General features: G+C 37.2%; 1 long non-coding RNA gene across 1 annotated transcript; it reads right to left on the bottom strand.

Annotated features, from left to right (window-relative positions):
• Positions 1–7,659: 7,659 nt before the first annotated feature.
• Positions 7,660–10,126, bottom strand: LOC114320819 (uncharacterized). Its single transcript, XR_003650043.2, has 3 exons — positions 9,912–10,126; positions 8,503–8,538; positions 7,660–7,879 (listed from the first exon to the last, which is right to left on the bottom strand). It is a non-coding gene; the product is annotated as an uncharacterized LOC114320819 (long non-coding RNA).
• Positions 10,127–20,746: the final 10,620 nt, after the last annotated feature.

The raw sequence follows: 20,746 nt of genomic DNA, 5'->3' as shown, positions 1-20,746 counted from the left end.
CCATGATCAACAGTCCACCTAAGCCCTCAAGTGCTTAGGCCCAACTCGAAGTAGAAAGGTCAGTCCAGCAATGACGATGGCCTTGGCCGAGCTGCAGGATTCAATCTTTGGGCCGAACTGATGCGCTAAACCCATCACCAAAAAACGTAAGTGGGCCAAGCCTACACAAAGATATCTAAATGGGCCAACCCATCTCTATAAGCAGTCTCACAAAGGGTTGAGCTGAGTTACAACGGTACCGAGCTGAGGAAACCTCTTAAAGAAATGTGGAAGCTATGAATGCATGCATGTGCAAACTGCCACCTCAGCTGGTCCCCTCCCTCTAGAATCACGGAAATGGTTGGTTAAGGGAATGTGGTCTATTATCAGATGGTGACAACGAGTATATGCATCCATTTTCAACTACTTCATGGTTCCCTACCTTGAGCAATGCTAAAGGGAGCATGGCAGCACCAAAGTCTCATGAAACCATCTTGGGCAGTAAGGAGTTCTATATAAACTACAAGGACTTCACATTGAAGGTAACTAAGTTAAGCTATAATATACTCACTGAAAAACAACTCTCTACACTTAGAGAGCACATTCCATCTTCTCCAAACACTTACTCTCACACCGGAGGGGTTATCCGGCTAGCTCCAGTTGAGCAGATCTAACGGTGCTCACTGTTGTAGGGTCTCAATTCCTGGATAGTCCGGTCGAGTGTGGATCTTCAGTCTACAATCATTTAGTGCAGTATTCGATATGCACAATTCGTGCGGTGAGCGTGTACTTTATCTCAAAGTTCTACATCTAATTCCAGCAATGGGAATTAAGAATATTCCACCCTTGGCATTAACTCCTCAAATGGAGAAGACGAAGGATAAAGGTCTGGCACTGCCAGCAGCTTTGAAGGAACAGACCGGAAATAACAACTAGACTCCAAAATCTGTTAAGCATTGATAGCCCTTCGCTGGTGGATCTTTTCACCATTTCCTATTGAAGAAAGACTATAGGGATCGTATCACAGATTCCATGGGAATGGAGATATAAAAACTAAAAGTACAACTCAAAAGGATGATGGGCGACCCAACGGAGAAGAGGACCAACTCAAAATCCTCTTGTCTGCACCCGAGGAGCCCATCCTTGGAACCACCAATGAAGAAGGTCCCCAGAAACAAATTTGTGCAACAAAGTTAGCCAATCCCAGTACAAAGTGAAGCAACTAGAAGCCACACCCGTGGTTCACACCAGAGAAGAGCTAAGACGTAGAAAATGGCCAGCCAATAGACAGAGAATCCTCCTCAGGATCTCCATACTTGGTTGGTCGGGAATAGACAAAATGAGTAACGACAAGAGCGTTAGACTCAACACCTTGATCGTACTGTCCATCAAAGAGAGCACCGAGCACTGGATCGGCTTGTCTCCTCCCCTTTCTCCCCAGATATCGAAGCTATGAGACCCCCCAAGAAGTTCACTCCACCAAAATTCACGTCATATGATGGGAAGTCAGACCCGCTAACACATATTAACCACTATCAACAAATGATGTCCTTATGGAGCCGAGATGAGACACTAATGTGCAAAGTCTTTCCATCCAACCTGGGAGAATTCGAACTTCGATGGTTCGATCATCTCCCCGCTGGATCTATTTACGACTGGAAGTAGCTCTCCGAAGAGTTCTTGGCCAGATTTGTTTCCAAAACTAAAATCCCGAAAGAGCCGAACACCTTGTTCGGTCTCTGAAAGGAACATGAGGAAACACTGTGTAATTATGCAAAAAGGTGTTGTGAAGGGTATAATGATTTGAAGAAAAATTTCTGCAGTGAACAGATGGTTGTAATGTCTTTTAAACACGGTCTGCGACCGGAAAGCAAGTTGAGACAGTCACTTACCAAACGCCCAGCTACAGCATTGAAGGACTTGCGCCCCAAGATTGAGCAATACGCTCACCTCGAAGATGATCAAATCCCCATTGAGGTGGCATCAGCTGAATAGACAACTTAGGGGAACAAAAGAAGAGCGCACCGAGGGGAACCCCGAGGAATCACAGTGAATGAAGTAGACAAGTCTAAATCCTATGAAGCAATCGCTACAGTCTTCAAGGAACCTATCTATCATATTATGGAAAAATTCAAGAGAGAGCTGTTCTTTACTTGGCTACCAAGGATGCTAGAAGACCCAGCTCAGTGTAACCAAAAGCTCAGATGCACCAATCATCAAGACAGGGGGCATATGACTCAAAATTGCAGAACATTGAAGCAACACCTGGAGGATTTGGTAGCTGTAGGGCACCTCCAAGATTACATCGATCCGAACAAAGTAGTGACTGAAAAAGGGAACCCTTTACCAAAACCAAATGATGAACATCCGCCACAATTGGTAATAAATATAATTCATGGCACAAACCAGTCGCGAGCACGAATAGACACTTTAGGAGGAAATTGCAAAAGATGTATAGATTTAGCAAGTCATGTCAATGGGACCAACACCAAAAAAGGTACGAACAATACCTAAGACCCCCTTATGTACTGTTTCATTTACTAAGAAGGACTTAAAAGGCATCCAGCACCCACATACTGATGCATTGATTATAACTGTGGGAATTGGAAAACAATTTCACGTGAAATGAGTCTTGGTAAACTAGGGTAACGCAGCAGATATATTATATTATGACTTGTTCAGGGAACTTGGTCTCTCTGAGCAACACCACACCCCAGCGACAGCTCCGTTGGTTGGCTTTAATTCGCAGCCTGAATGACCGCTTAGCAGGATAGTGTTGCCAATTATGGTTGGGACAAAGATCCTTCAGATAGAATTCCTGGTTATTAACACATTGTCTCCTTACAACACTATACTCGGTTGGCCTTGGACTCATTAAATAAAAGCAGTCCCCTCAACCTGCCACCAGCTCATTTGTTTCCTGACAAAACACAAAGTAGAGCAGATCTCAAGGGACCAAGTTGCATCAAAGCATTGTTTCATGGCAACCATGAAGGCTAAACAGCTCTGCAATCGGGTTCAGATAGTTGAAGTAGCAGAACAGTCGGTCTTGGAAGATGTCAAGGAAACCCCAACTAAGAAGATGGTAGAGGATCTGGAGAAAGTTTTAGTAAATGAAGATGACCCAAAAAAGTACTTCCTTATCGGTACCTCGCTAGGCATTGATGAGAAGCTTCAGCTACTAGATTTGCTGAGGAAAAATATGGAGGTATTCGCATGGTCAGCATATGATACTCTAGGGTTGAACCCATAATTTGCTTGCCATAAACTCAACGTCAACCCTTTCGCTCAGCCCATTGTGCAAAAAAGCTGAAGATCTTCAATTGAGCACACCGAAGCAGTGATTACGAAGGTCGACAAACTCCTAGTGGTGGGGGCAATTCGAGAAATTCAATACCCACAATGGCTATCTAACACAGTCTCAGTCAAAAAGAAAAATAGAAAATGGAAAGTCTACGTTGACTTTACTTGCCTTAGCAAAGCTTGTCCAAAAGACAGCTTCCCTTTGCCTCGCTTAGATCAACTGGTAGACTCAAAAGCAGGGTATGAGCGTATGAGCTTTCTAGATGCTTACAGCGGCTATCACCAGATACCACTATTCAGCTCAGATCAAGAGAATACAACATTTATTACTCCAAGAGGCACCTACTGCTATAAAGTAATGCCATTCGGCCTTAAGAATGCCGGAGCAACCTACTAGCGAATGGTAACTCGAATATTCAAAGAGCAGCTCGGCTGGACTATGGAAACCTACATAGCTGATATGGTAGTAAAAATGCAAGCTTGCTACAAACCACCTTACAGATCTAAAAGAAGTTTTCAACATCCTGAAAACCCATCAGCTTCGCCTCAATGCCTCGAAATGCGCTTTTGGGATAGGAACATGGAAGTTCTTGGGGTACATGGTGACTCACAGAGGAATTGAGGCTAATCCGGATCAAATCAAAGCAATACAAGAAATCGAGATACCAACAAAGGCCAAGAAACTACATAAATTAGCCGAGATGGCGGCAGCCTTGAATCGATTCATTAGCAAATCTTCAGACCGAATGAAGCCTTTCTTTCAGCTATTGAGAAAAAAGGCTGCATTCGAGTAGGGTTCTGAATGTACTAAAGCACTACGAGACCTCAAGAAATATCTCAGCACACCACCTCTCCTTTCCACTCCAGAACCATGGGAAGAGTTATACCTATATCTGGCAGTCTCAGATCATGCGGTAAGCGTAGTACTAATTCATGAAGTTTAAAAGGAACAGAGACCAGTGTACTATATCAGCAAGACTCTCCTAGATGTTGAGACACGGTATCTACCATTGGAAAAACTAGTTTATGCTCTGCTCATTGCCTTGAGGAAGCTACAACACTATTTCTAGGGTCATACCATCAATGTTCTCACTAAATTCCCTCTCAGATCTGTCTTTGGCCAAGCTGATTTCTAGGGCCGAACAGCAAAATAGACAGTTGAGCTTGGTGAGTTTGACATACGATATCAGCCTAGAACAGTAATCAAGACCCAGGTCTTAGCGGATTTTGTCACCGAATTCACCCCCGCCCAGAGCTTTGAACATCAGAACTCCAGCTCGGTACAGGTGCCACGCACCACCGAATTGAGCAAATAGTGTGCTTCGGAAGCCTGGAAACTCTTTATTAGGGACATTTGACAGGTTTACGTTGACGGATCATCCAATAACCAAGGCTCGAGGGCAAGAGTGGTACTTATATCTCCAGAAGGATTCATCTGGAAGCAGGCTCTAAAGCTTGGATGAGAAGCCTCTAACAATGAGGCAGAATATGAAGCCTTACTAGCTGGATTGCGTAGTGCTGAACACTTTAGTGCATATCAACTCTTGGTTTTCAGTGATTCTCAGTTGGTTGTCAATCAACTTACTGGGGTCTATGAAGCAAGAGATGAAAGAATGGCCATGTATGTAGACAAGACAAGAGATTTACTTAAGAAATTTCAATCCATATAAATAGAACAGATCAATCGGGACAGAAACAGTTATGCTGATGCCCTTGCCTACCTTGGCTCATCAGTGGACATTAGAAATGCTAAAAAAATGTGGGTTGAGTTTGTGCCAGAACTGAGCATTGCATCTCCAGATCCGGTCCTCTACACTAACCTGGGACCGAGCTGGATGGATCCAATACTTGTTTTTCTAAGATCAAGCACTCTCTCCAAAGACAAGAAAGAAGCCAGCAAAATTCGGCACCGATCAGCTTGGTTTTGGATTTCATCGTCTGGGAAATTGTACCGACGCTCCTACCTTGGCCCTTATCTGCTACGTGTGCATCCAAATCTAGTCGAGAATTTTCTCTATGAAATTCACGAGGGGATTTGTAGAAGCCACGTTGGTGGAAGGTCACTAGCACACCGTGTCCTCACTCATAGGTACTGGTGGCCACAGATACGGCAAGATGCACAATAGTACATGCAAAAGTGTGATAAGTGTCAGAGATTTGCTCCACTAATTCATTAGCCAGCCAAAAATCTTACTCTGCTTACTAGCCCATGGCCTTCGCTCAGTGGGGCTTGGACATCGTTGGACCCTTGGCACGGGGGACTAGAAACAGACGCTTCTTTATTGTTACTACCGACAACTTCACTAAGTGGATGGAAGTTGAAGCACTGGCAAGCATCAAAGAACCAGACACAAAGTGGTTTGTTATGAGGAATGTCGTGGCCCGTTTGGGCATCCCACGGGTACTGATTGTAGATAATAGAACGCAGTTTGATGGAAAGATTTTCAAGAAGTTCTGTGTCGATCTCAGGATTGAATATCGGAATTCCTCTCTAGGTTACCCACAGAGCAATGGGCAAGCAAAGTCGTCAAACAAGACCATCATTAACGGGGTAAAAAAGTATCTTGAAAGTGCAAAAGGAAAATGGGTCGAGGAGCTGCCCCATGTGTTATGGGCCTACCGGACCACAGCACAACGTTCAGCAGGAGAAACACCATACTCCTTGACCTATGGAATAGAGGTTGTTATTCCATTAGAAGTCGATCTCCTAACCCTCCGATCGGAATTGATTGAAGATGCAAGTAATGAAAAAGCTATCGCACAAGCCTTGGACATGGCGAAAGGCTAAAGGGAGGCAGCACTAATCAAACTTGTCGCCTATCAGCAATAGCTTATCAAGAGTTTTGACAAGAAAGTTCTTCCAAGACAATTCACACCTGGAGAGCTGGTTCTAACGAAAGTTATGGAGCACAAAAAGGTTCATGGAGAAAGGAAGTTAGGACCTAACTGGGAGGGTCCCTATAAGGTTACAGTTATAATTGGAAACGAAGCATACTACCTGGAAGATCTCAAAGGCAAAGCCATACCTCGGCCCTGGAATGTAGTGAACCTCAAGAAATACTATCAATAGACTAGACCCCCAAAATTTGTTCGTCAGGTGTACGAGCATTTATCTGTTGCTTAATGAGAATGCTTCTTCACTTCTTTGAGCTTTTGTTTTCAACACCCATACAACTTTGAGGTCAGAACAAATTATTTTAATCCAAGCCCTGGGGGCATATTTCAAAATAAGAGTGATTAGCTTTGGTGTTTACTAAACGGATTTAGCTTTGATGATTATCAAATGGACTTAACTTTGATGATTATCAAACGGACTTAGCTTTGGTGTTAACCAAACGGATTTAGCTTTGATGATTATCAAGCGGACTTAGTTTTGGTGTTAACTAAACAGACTTAGCTTTGATGATTATCAAACAGACTTAACTTTAGTGTTAACCAAACAGAATTAGCTTTGGTTTTTACCAAATGGACTTCGTCTCGAAGTGACCGAACGAAATTTAAAGTGGAATTACTTGGTTGATTTATGTTTGGCAAACTAAAATGGATCTTGGCCAAGCAGAAATTGCTTGGTGGAAACCACACTAACGAGTTTGTTACTGATCATTTCTTTTTTGGAAATCACAGAATTTCTTAAGTATAAATACCTCAATACCGCAGTACCACTCCATACAAGAAAAAGTTGGTATAGACTTGGCCAAATTCTCTTAGGACCACACTTCTAGTACTAGTCTTACTCAGCTCCAGGTGGGGGCAAATAATTATTTTTCTTGGACTCAGCCTGGACCTAAGTAAGATATTCTTCTTCGCTTTCAAGACAAGCATATCACGTGACCAGACCGAGCATCTATTCGGCCTTCAGTCCCAACAATGCTCAACCGGGGGCAAACAGTATAGTTAATGCAAGCATATAAGCAAAAAAGTATCAAATTGCAAAGTTAGAAGAAAAAACAAATTCCATCATTCAACAAAGGCACAATTGGCCTCACAAAATAGCATCAAGAAGAAGAAAAATTGTCTTAACAAGCATCAGGGGGTAACTCGTCAGGAAGATTGAGCTCTAGAATAGCAAAAAACGAAAAAAAGAAAAAGCAAATTGTAAAACAACTTCAGGTCTTTTCAAATAAAAACCACTTTAACTCTCATCAACATGAGAAACTTCAGGGGCAATATTTTGTCACGACTCAAACCCGCCCCTATAGGTTTAGCATTGTAATCGGCCAGTAATCCTGGGATTACCGACGGCCTCTGAGACAGATTAACATAATATTAGGGGCTAGCGGAAGCAAATAACAAAAATACAACGTCCATTGAGCTGTGCAGACTTACATGAGATAGAAAAATTTGAAACTTTTTATATACATATCTACACATCATCCTTGGGTCATTATATATATACAAACTAGACAAAAAGGGGACTTAGCCCTATTTACAAAATAAACAAAGACTTGTTTAACCAAACAAGAAAACAAAACTTAAATTTTAATCACATAACCAAAACCACTTGACATATCCGGAACTTCCACAGGAGACACACAAGTTGGCTGACAAAAATAAATTCCAGGCAGATGCCTCTAAGCCTGATCATGTGCCTGATCACCTACATACATAAATAATACAGTGAGCTAGAGCCTAGTGAATAATAACAGAGTAAAGGGTTTTAATGAATGATGTCCATCACAGAGTTAGAAATTATAGTTTATATCAAAAACATATTCTTATCGGAAACAGAGTCTTATGCATATTCAGGTTTTAAATCAGAAATAGATTAAGATACATGTTCATATTCATATTCATATTTAGCTTTTACATAAGATCATACGTGATACACCCTTTAGCTATCATATCAACTTGGTCCTGAGACCCACATGTATAGTCAGTACTGACGACCATAATGATCCATATCTTGCACAAGTAGCCATGGTATTGTTACCCCCAGGCGAGGGCCACATAAATACAGGCCTCGGTATTGTTACCCCCGAGCAAGTGCCACGTGAATATAAGCCACAATATTGTTACCCTTGGGCGAGGGCCACGTACATATTGGCCATGGTATTATTACCCCCAGGCGAGGGCCACATGAACTAAGGGTGCCACAAATACATTTCAGAAAAAATGGACATTCATTCATAATTCATGAAATAGCATTTCAGAAAACAGATTGTATCATATCAGTCAGAAAATACTTGTAATTAAACATAGCTTTACAGAGTTATTACTCACAGCGTTCAAATGCCTGGTTCGCCCTTGTAGTTGACCCTACACAATTCATCATACACATAGAAATCGAGTCACAAGACAATTTATTTCGTTCTTAACTTGTTTAGTTCTCTTAGGCTTCTTTTCTACTCTTTTAATCCTTTTATAATGCTCAATATATGCCTAAGAGTGCTTAGAAATGAAAGAAAACGGAAAACGAAGCATAAAACATCTTTTTAAAATTTCTGAAACAGGGCCCTCCGCTCGAGCATAGCTTCGGCCGCTCAAGCGGACCCCTTTGGTTTGCAAAAGTGTTGGTTGTTTGTATTCTACAGTCGAGCGGCAACTTCTCCGCTCGAGCGACGAAGTCGATTTATGGGTTTTCTAAAATGTTGATTGTGCTTCAAAACATAACTTTAAATGATACAACTTACACGTTTTGTCCCATATATCAACCATACAACTTGTAATCATGATATAATGCCAGTTCTAAAAGATTCGAAGTTCATATCTCCATGGATTCATCATACAAGCCCAAATTACTTCAAATTCATTTCCTTAAACTTCATAACTCACGAATTCTAAAACTTGAATTGAGCTTTCAAAATAATTTCAAGACTTAGGTTCATACATGGCTTATCTAAAAACATACAAACTCTTAAATAATCAAGAAAATATGATCCATTTTAAATCATTTATATCAAAACTTCTTTAATTTATAAATTAAGCTCATTGTTCATAAACTCATAAATTTCCAAAGCTTAATTCTTATATCATCAAAACAAGAAATCAATTATTAGAAATCCATGATGTATGTACAATCAGAATATTAAAACTTGTAGAACTTGTCCATGCATGTAGAAATTAGACTCAATTCGTGCATGATATTCCAAAATCAAACCCAAAATAATTAATTTCTAAATAAATTTTCATAAATTCGAACATAACTCCAATTTCTCACTTTCTTTTTGATTACATAAAATTAACTTCAAGCTCTTACTATTTTCTTTTAAATCATGAAATTGGAGTCATGAAACTTTGCATGTATGAAATTAAGATCAAAACTAAATAATTTTAATTAGAATAGCTCTAATTTTGATTATTTTTAATTTTCTTCATATTAGACCCAAATTCAAATCCATAAACCTTTTAAACATAAATTAAAATCTCAAAACCTTGAAATTCTACAATGCATGTTTAATTGAAGTCTTAATCTTGTAGAGTTTGTCCATGCATGTAACAATGAGGCTTAATTTATTCAAGATTACATCAACAAACCCAAAATAATTAATTTTCCAAATTAATTTCCATAATCATGAACCTAACTCATTTTCTTGCTAATTTATTTTCCATTGCATGTAATTGAATCTAATTACCTCTTAATTTCAACTTCTAGATAATTTATCTATAAGATTTGAGCTTTAATTTCTTACCCAAAACTTTCAATTTGATGAGTTTCTTCACAATTTCTTGAGTCTTTCTTCAATTCTTCACTTTTCCCCTTGCTTTCCCCTTGCTTTCATTCACGATTCCAGCACATAGAGTTGGTCTCTCTCTCTCTCTCTCTCACACACACACAATTTTGTTCTTTCCAGCACATACACATGAATGCATTCATTTTCCTTTTCTTTCTCTCTTACTTTGTGTTTTCTACTCATGGCTGAGTATAAGTTTTGAACCCACCAGATTATACACTCACACACACCTCACTTCTTGCCCATCAACATGACACGTGCACGCACACTTGTCATTACACCCACAAAATTGCTCACTACACCCATACCCACATTCACCCATAATTCTAGATTCTCTCATAATTTAGTTTATGATTAAAATTAGCTTAATTAAATAACACTTAGTCTTAATAAATCTTAATTAGTGCATAATTAAATCAATCGTAACTAATCATAAATTCCACATAATTTAATTAATCTAATTGACTTCCATTAGAGCCTAATTAAATATATTTAAATTTATCAATCCGAATCAGATTTTTAATCAAACTCTCAAAAAGCTCCAAATATTAAATTAAACTTATTTTCATCCTCAATTTTGGTTTCTTAAATCATTTAAGCCTTCAATTTCTAATCAGACTCAAAATTCCGTCAATAAATTACATATTCAAATTAGGCACCACATAAATGGATTTAATTCGTAATAATCTTAATTCCCAATCCTCTTAACTTAATTAACTCCAATTCGGACCCAATTAATCAAATCTCAATTTTATAAATCTAAATCGAATATTTAATTAAACTCTCATATGGTTCGATACTCCAAATTAAAATAATTCAATTCACCATTTGTACTCTCTTGAGTTATTTAGGTTTTCAATTTCTAATTCTAAATAAATCCTTAATAGAATCATATACGAATCAGTCTCCATAATTTTCATAAATCCCGGATTAAATCAAAGTAATGGGCAATTAAATTCAAATCTCTTTGATTAATTAAATGCTAATTATTATACGTGGTGGGGTCGTTATACATTCACAATTTGGTTCACGTCATCTTGGGGAGGAAAAGTACAGGCAGCCCCAACTTCCTGAGAAGTAGGAGCCTTCTTAACCACGTCTTTCATGACCTCAATCTCCAAGTTCCCACTCCCTTCAACATTTACTGCCTCACTGGCAATACCGCTCTCCGGAGTCTTGTTTACAGAATCAATTCCTAGGGAAATCCTTGCTGGAAGGGTAGCAGAGGTGGTAGCAGTCTTCAGACCCATGGACTTTGAAGGAACGGGAACGTTCAGAAACAAAAAGGATTCTTCAGGAACTTGAGCAGCAGCCAAAGCACTCACCCAGCCCTTCTGGAAGAGCTTGTCACGGAGTACCAACGCCTTCTCTTTATAGGCAGCTCTAGCTTCATCCCAGCCCTGCTGCCAATGCTTGGCCTTTAAGGTTGAACGTTCAGTAGCCATCATTGCAATAACCACCTCCAACTCAACCACTTTCCCTTTGAGTCGGGCCTGGACCCTAACAGCAAAAACTAACTATTCAAAATCTAGTAGTTGGTAAATAGCTAGTAATCACATATAACCCTCATAATAGAAGAGAAATAAATATCATAATAAAGAATATCAAATTTTTCTTCATATAAATGTTAAATTCAAAATCTCACACCCAAAACGTTATAACACGTGTAGTCTATATCTTTACCCACATTAGTTAGACATTACCATTACACCTATTTTTTAATCGAAAATAATATTTACACTGAACTCATCCACATAAATATATCAAAAAAGTTATTATATGACTAAGGGGTTGTTTGGGATGATCTATATAAGTGCACTTTTTGACTTCTTGGCTAAAAAAATTAGGGAAAAAAAGATTAGTGTTTAGGATAACTTTTTGACTTTTTACGAAAAAATGTGTATTATAATATTGTAATAAATATGCAAATGACCATATTGCCCCTAGTCCCTTTTTGTACAGACGATGCCTGACGTGAAGGCCAGTACTGTGGTGGGATGGGTCCTTTTCTTTTTGGATCAGTGGTGGGATGGCTCAGAGAACAATATAACTGGCAATTTTATTTATTTATTTTTTATTTTTCTTTCTGTTTTGTTTGTACATGGTTCTCACACTTCACTTCAATTTGTGGCCCACTTTGTTTTTTTTATGTTCACCCGCCTATGCAAATAGTATATTTAATTTTTTTGTAATTATTTTAATTATGTAACAAAATTTAAAAAACAATTACAATGTATTATTTTTGGTAAGTTTTATTTTATGTTTTATTATTTTGATTTTGTAAGAAATGTAGCGTGTTGATTATGGCAATATTTTTTTTAGTTGTTGTGAATTTGGTATAACAAAATATTTCATTGTAATTAATGATATAATAATAGAATCACTTTCAATAACATACATCAGTGTTGCACAACATACAGCGAATATAAGACCCGCCACAACAACAATTGCATTGGCCTTAAACGTGGACTTGCTGTCGCAGTGCGTATGTAATATACGTTCTTACAGTTGCCATGTGAGGATCTGAGTCTGCTAGCTCCATGATATCGCCAACCTGGGTGTATTCGGGGTGGTTGGCCATTTGCGGCGCAACGTACTCATCGTCGTCTAGGATTTCTTGTGCGATTGGGTCAGCTTCACTGTGCCGGCGTATGAAATTATGTAAAGCCATCGACGCACATACAAAGGGCACTTGATCATAAAAGTTTATCTTTGGCATATCCCGCAATGCCCCCCACCTCGACTTCCAAGCACCGAATGTCCGCTCGATAAAACTAAACAAGGACGAATGTGCCTTGTTAAACTGTTCAAACTCGTTTTGTGGTATTCAGTTGCGATGGGAATTTTGGTGATATCGATACCCCTTGTATGGGGCTAGATATCCTGTCTTGTTGCTGTACCCATTATCCACCAAGTAGTATTTGCCTGCACATGTACAACAATATAACTGACAAATATGAAATGATTTTTTTTGTTAAATCATATAATGACTCTTTCACTTTAAATCGGTCGCAATTTGACACTTCAAATCGTTTGTGGGACCAGTAAAGAAAACATGTATTGTTCGTACCTGTGTACCCCCTGCTTGTTTTTTGTTAGGACATACTCCTAAATTTTTTTAGTTGATATTACAAAATTGGTATAAGCTGGTTTTTATTGTACCAAAAAACCTTTTGTTACCATCATCTATGTGATTAATTTTGTACATGTTGTCAAGTGCATTGTCAAGCGGGAATTTGTTACCAGACGCGGGGTGTAGGAATCAATGTTTAGACTTGGTTGTGACATAGTGCAACACCCTGCTGTCGTGCATGCTCTCGCCCTAACCGGCGGACACAAACATGAAGCACAAATCAAAGTCACATACGACAATAATATTTTGTGTTGGCACGCCTTTCCGGTCATAGAATGAAGAGGCGTATTCATTTGGCACACGGGCCATAACGTGAGTGTCGTTCAGTGCCGTCCAGTACCCTAATGCAGTCCTAAACAAGTACAAATTGCAAAATGTAACTTCTTATTGCAAATGTTATGAATTACTTTGTCAAAGAAAAAGTATTACACAGAGTCACCTTGAATGGCCGGTATTGCCACTTGGAGCGTAAATGTGGATGGCCACCTTGTTGGACTTGATCAGGCTCAAGACTCCTACTATAAATTGACGTAAATGGTATCATAACTTGCAAAACCTCGTGAAAATGCCGTGACAATGTCTCCTTTGAGTGTTGGAACCGTTCTTGCAAATTCCTCCATGAAATTCCCTGCAAAACATAAATGAAAATCGCTACCTTCTTTTCGAGCGGCACCCCATGCTCCCGCTGCGGCACTGTCAACCCAAAATCGTGTAGAGTTTTGCACAACTTCAAGAACACTGGTTGGGTCATACTTACTACATCTTCAAATCAGATCTTGTGGCCGTTAAACAACTCGTACATCCATAATCATCCCGACAAGATTTATGTATTTTGCGGGACTTTGTAGTAATTGTTGTAATAATACGTTGCTGCAATGTTCCATGCTTCTACCAAGTTGTGGTCAGTTTCTACAACCATTTCCCGCACAATTTCATCGATTGCTGCCTCTAATGGTGCATTTCCGTGAATGTTACTAGGATCGGCTTCATCCACCATGTTATGTATGCGAACCTAAAAGGGTTACCAACAATGGAGGAAGGAAGAGAGAGAGAGAGAGAGAGAGAGAGAGAGAGGGAGAGAAGGCCTCTGCCAACCTTGCAACCAAAATTTCATTTTAAAACCAATGTGAACGAAACTATTTGCAAGGACAATAGTTTTTGGCAACCCCCCGTGGGTTGCCTTGTTCAGGATTTCAATGGGGTGCATAATACACTAACAATGTTGTACTAATATGAAAAAACATTTTACATCTTTTTGAAAAGATATAATTTTTTTCAGCACTAAATATAATAATTTTGTACATGACAATTATATTTTGTTCACTTTGAAATATAAACATTTTCATTCAGTACAATCATATATAATTTTTTTTTTTGTTTTTTGTAAGGCACACACTATAAATTGAACTGAACACCAATCACTCAGGGACTTCATAAAAAAAATACTCATCATTATATATTGTAATTTTTATCGAAAATGATTTTGAAAAAACATAGTACTCATCATTATGTTCAAAAAATAATTTCAACAATTATAAAGGACTTGTTTCGTAACCATTTCATTTTCCGTTCTTGCAGTTTATATTTACAAAAATAAAAAAAAATAAAAAAGCTGTCATAAAAACTTGTACTTGCTTTTTTTTGGGGGGGGGGTTTGTAAATAGTTGTCTCACTTTATAAATTTGAGGAAAAAACCGTAAGCTACAAAAATGAGTTTACGTTAGTTTGTAAATAGAAATATAGAAATTTAACAAACAAATTGAATCTTTTAAAAATATTTTTTTGTGAATTAAAATTTTTGTTGCAATTATTAATTTGTTTTTTTAATTTATTTTTTCTTCAATTAAATTTGTTTTTTCAACAACTTTGCATGCACAATGAAGATTCTTTTTCATGTGAACAAAAGATGGGCAAGGACAACATTAGCAGCCTCACGTGGATTGCGTTGAAAAAATTTTCAATTTAATTTTTTGTCCATTATAATTTTTTTTTCAATTACCTTGTTTTTGTCAAATAATTTTTTTTGTCAAATAATTTTTTTGTTCAAAGCAAGTGCATGGAAAAGTGAAGATTTTTTTCATGTGAAGGAAAAGATGGGTAAGGACACAAGTTGTTGCCCCACGTGGGTGGCCTTTCCAATGTTTTTCATTTTTGTGTATAATAATTTCTGTACTGTTATGGAAAAAAAAATTGTACATGAATTATGAAATGATTTAACTTTTTTAAGCACAAAATGTAATATTTTTGTACATCACAGTGATATTTTGTTCAGTTTGAGACCACATAAAAGATGACAATAACGTTTTTCATCCAAACAGTTAATGAATTATTGATAAAAATCAGCATAAAGTAATTATGTCAAACTTATAAAAATCTATAATTTTTTTTTTTTGCAAACTTAACAAAATAATAGTGTAATTTACCCCCCAAAAAAAAAAATGACTTGCTTGGAGAGAGCAAGATTAAAATTTATTTAAAATAATAGTATAATTTGGATTCGATTGTTCAAAATTTATTTAAGATTAAATTATTATGAAAGTAAATTAAGTTTTAACATATTTTAAAATTTGTTAATTTTATTTGATTTTTAGAAACCTTATTTTATTTTATTTTTTTAAAAATACTAAAAACTAATATAATGAAAAATAATTTAAAAAAATAAAAAATACTCATCATTTTTGTATAATTTTGCTCTCTTTTTTTAAAAATAAAAATAAATTTTCAAAATATCTTTTATGGTATTTTATTTTTGTTAAATCAATTTTTATTTTTTCTCAAAAAAATTTAAGAAAATTGATTCTAAAATTGAACCAAACAGAGCCATTAAGTTTTAAAATGAAATTTGAATAACCTACTTGAGTTGATATGTGTTTAACTCGTTAAAATTTCATTTGTAATTGTCTTATTTTATAAACAAGTTAAACTTGAATATATTTTGAAACTTCAATATACATTACTCGACTTGATTCCATTAGTTCACAACCCTATAAAAGATAAAAGGTCACCTGATACACAAAATATCTATAATTTTACTAGGAGCTTTAGAATAAGAGGGTTGGTTGGATTAATTTGACCAATTCGTATCAAATTTAACCCCAAAGAAAAACTTGCTCATTTGAGTTATTTTAAATGCCCAACTCATTTGAACCCATCAGAACTCATACATTAGCCACCTCTAATCTGTCAAACTTGCTAATTTCAAATTACACATTTCATCTTACCAATAATAAGAACATAATTCACCTCCATTAAACTATCCGATATCAAGCAAGAAATAAACCATACAACACACCCACTCAAATTTGTTTGAGCAAAAGCAACACAAGTGCAAATCCTCCAACAAGCTGCTTTATAGTCCACTTCACTCAAAAAGTAACCTGCTTACTATTAAATTAGAACAGACATCAAGCCACAACACACAATTATTCAGCTATAGAAGCACAACAGAGAGAGAAAAAAAAAACAGAAAAAAAAATTAGCATACACTCTTGAACAGTTTTACACTCCACTGCAGGAACTATGATGGCTTAACAACTCCTCAACACCAACCCCCTCATTTCGAATGGACCTCCCGAAATCTGAGACTGCTTCACTCGAAGCCAACGAATTACAGCGTCGTCCGTGGGAATCTGCAACATGATGGCTTGATTTTCTGGGTTGTCCATTAGGGAAACAGTGAGATCAATGAGCGGGTCATCCGGGCCAAGACCGTTGAAGGAGTACACCCTTGCTAGGCACTTGCCAATCACCTTCGGCGTCAAATGTGGGTAATCATGATGGACTCGGACCTCGCATTGTTGTGATTTAACTGACAACGCAAGGTTTTCCATGCTACTCGCCAACTTCGAAACTCCCTCGCTCTGCCTTTTTTTTCGCTGCCCCTGACTACTTGCTTCGAATTTTCATTTCATCAATCCAGCCATTGGAGTTTGTTCCACAGACACGACACAGTAATCAACTGTGTGCTCACTGTGGGTAGCAGGCTGGAAAGGTGGCAGCCCATTACTATCCTTGCAGTCTTCTGCATCCATAAAGGATGGCACGTCATCCGTGGCCACCGGGTCGAAATTAGCATTGGGTGTCCAAGCAAAATTTCCTGTTGTCGTGGCATCTTCGTACACCCTTCGCATAAGTTCCACGTGCTCCAACGGCTTCGTTTTGAACTTCACAGCATTCTTATCAATTTGGAAAGAAAAGAAAAAAACAACATTACACACATGGAAGTAAATAATAAATGGTTCAGAAAAATATGAATGGCTATTCTCCAGGTCACATTTATAAGTACAGCTGTCAACCAACAGTCGGAGTGCGACAGGTCTATGGAAAATAATTCACAAATTTCTAATAACAAAGAACACATACAATGCACCACATTTCAAATATGTTGTTCTGCATTGGTGTAGCTTGAAAGGAAAGGAAGCAATATATTCCAACCTAAAACTGAAATAAAATCTCAATTACAAATTCACAAAATTATTTAGCAATAGGTCTATGGAAAAAATTTCATTCCGAGCGAATATCCCTGCGCACATAGATGTGTAAGACCTTTAAATAAGGTAGCACATAAAATGGGGCTTGTCAAAGTATGCAAATATAAGAGCTCTTATAGAACCATAATTGTGTGGCTCAACCTAAGGCAAGCTTTTATTTCTGTGAATAAAATTAACAACAATATGGTTGCTGAGAGGAGTAGATGGATCCATACAACACTAGCACAAAACTGGGTAATATAAAGTTAACACCAAAATACCATTAATTTGCATCTGCGACCTTGCAGCTCACAATGTGGCAGTCAGGTTTAATTAACTGATAGCTCACAAACTGAAAAGTACCTGATTGATAGTATTAACTCAACAACTATTGGAGCATCACAAAGATTTACTCCGAATGAATAATTTCTGATATATTATGTTCCGATAGATTATATATTAATGATTTCAAAGCTAACATCAAACTGTCCGTTAGTGACATGTGTGAAACATAATTCCAGGAAAACCTAAACATTATTTGTAATCTCAAACAACTCACAGTGGAACATTATTATCTCTGTTTGATGCAACCTTTTACAACTTATGTATTTGAAAATTAAACAATACAAGTTATCAACATATTTCTTTCATCTTCTCAATAATTAATTTTATTTTTCTACTCTAAAAATTGGCATAAATTACACCAATAGTTCCAGTAATTTTCATCTTATGTCAATTTTATTTTGTAATTCCAATTGCGTCTATTTTACTTTTGAATTTTGTACACCGTGTCAATACAATCTAACGGATAGCATCCCTTTAATTGTTAGATCGAAATTAAGGGCAAAATAGTGCGTTCACTTTTACTTCATTTACTTTTCTTATTTACTCGTATTGGTCTTGACAACTTGTACAAGTCTTTATCCATTGTGGCCTCCAGCACATCTCTGTTAGAAGACTAAAAAAGGGCCCGCTATTTGTTTTTTCTTGTCAAGCTATGTGTTTGTAGCTTAAGCCATATTATACCCATATGACAAATGATGCCCCAAACCAGACAAATTATACCCATACTATACTCCTTACAAATTATAGTAGCATACTACAACGGCACAAACATATAATTAAAACCACAATTGATAGCCTATGTTTTTATTTTGTTTTTTTTTTTGTTGGTCAGTTTAGTCATTGTGCTTCATAGAAAATTTATTGTCAAACTTGTATGAAAAAAAACAATTATAGTGAAAAAGATTGAACCTAACATGCAGATAGTTTGACATGGAATTGTGCCGCTAAGGAAAACACAAGAGTTGGAAACGTTACCTTCTCATATTTGGCCCACCAATCGTTCGATGCTTGTATCAACTAGGTTTCTTTGTTGTAACGTATGCCGGTTGGGGCGTGCCTTGTGTCCATAAGGCATGCCCAGGACTGCCAGTCCTTTTTAACCAAGCTATACTTGTTTTAGAGTTGCTTCACCTCATGGAACCTACCTGTACGTTCCTGGAAGGCCTTGGACACAGCCCTGTAGCCATGCATTGTCACCGTATGGACACATCCCTTGTAACCGGATTCCAACTCCTTCATAACAAGTTCCAAGAATAGCCTGACTGTGTCGGAGTCCCAAACTGCTTTTTGCACATATACGGACTGTGGGTGCGGTTGACTGCTGCCCCGCTTATACAAGTTTTTGATTGCGTAGACAGTGTTCAGGATTGATCCATGTGGCTACAACATTGGAGCAACAATTGTGGCATACGTGCATCATATAATGTAAAACATAACATGCACAATCAGAATTAATGAATATGGAGGAGAAGCAAATAATAGCAAAGCAAATAAAGAGAAGAATGCATTCTCAACATGAAACTAGCATACCACACATTGTACTAGTCGAAAAACATGAAAAGTATCACGTGGCAAATACATACATATTCCCTACGAACAGAATCAAATCAACTACGAAATAACAAAATAACAACGGTAAGAGACAAGATGAACGTAACAATTTGTAGGAGATGAAAAGAGTATTGCAGGTTGATGATGTCAGCCAGTAACTAGAAGACCATGTCCTTAAGTGATTGTTGAGTGTCAGGCACTGATGTTTGGCCAAATTCGTCACACCAGCCAATCCAAGAATGACATGGCTGAATAGACACATATATTAGCGTAGTTCTAAAACATGTAAATGGACTTGTGCATGTGAATACTCACCACTGCACGAGGGCATTGGTAGTAGGCACGACCCAGATTTCTTGAAGATCTTGAAATCTTCATAACACACATCCCAAAGCCACAGGCACAGAACGACGCTGTACGCACTGATGTGGCAGAGGAAACAAACGAAGCCATCGTTTGTTTTGGGAACAACCATAGATGAAAGCAATGAAATGACAACATGGACATGGTTTACAAGTTCTCTTATATATGCAATGCGCCTTGTGTGGACATAGTGTCTATGTGCAATTATGTGTGAGATTAATTTGTTAATGTACTTTATTTCTTCATAATACCTTAGTCCTACAATAATGGGAATTTTTAGACAAAGACTTTCAAGTGCCGCAAGTAATTTGGTTAGATTGTAAGTGTGTGTGATTAATTTCACAGGTAATCAAGTGTTGTTTTTAGTGGCCTATAAGTTTAGATTTCATACTACCATAACTGGGACTCATGTACATATTAGCAGAAACAAGAATGTATAAATATAATCTAATAATTCTTAAACATTTATTTGAGCAACTGTTTTTGGAGGTGAAAAAGTCTTTTGCAAAACATGAAAAAAAAAAAAACATTTTAATAAACAGTCAGTGTAATTATTTTGCACACAACAAACTGTCTTATTAATTTTTTTCCCTCTTTTACAAGTGTTTGGATACACTTATTCACAAAATTCAACAGAAGGCAAATATGTCATGCCATTTACACTTTAAGGTGAGGCAGTTGTGACCTTTTACAGTTTTAAGTCTGAAAGTGTAGGTAATTTCATACTTCAGCAAAAACTAGGATTGTTTCAATAACTCACAAAAATTACAAAATAATTTTCACAAAAACGTAGGCCACAAATTACAAAATAATATCACACCTCTAAAACTAAATAATAATAATAATAATAATTTCTTAGAAAACAAGGACCATGAATTTTATCTCCAGCAAAGATTAAGCCATGATTTTAATTGAAAAAATGATATTTTCAT

This window comes from Camellia sinensis, chromosome 11 (assembly GCF_055761805.1).
Source record: "Camellia sinensis isolate YWXY chromosome 11, ASM5576180v1, whole genome shotgun sequence".
Taxonomy (NCBI): domain Eukaryota; kingdom Viridiplantae; phylum Streptophyta; class Magnoliopsida; order Ericales; family Theaceae; genus Camellia; species Camellia sinensis.
This window is presented reverse-complemented; position numbering and strand designations above follow the sequence as displayed.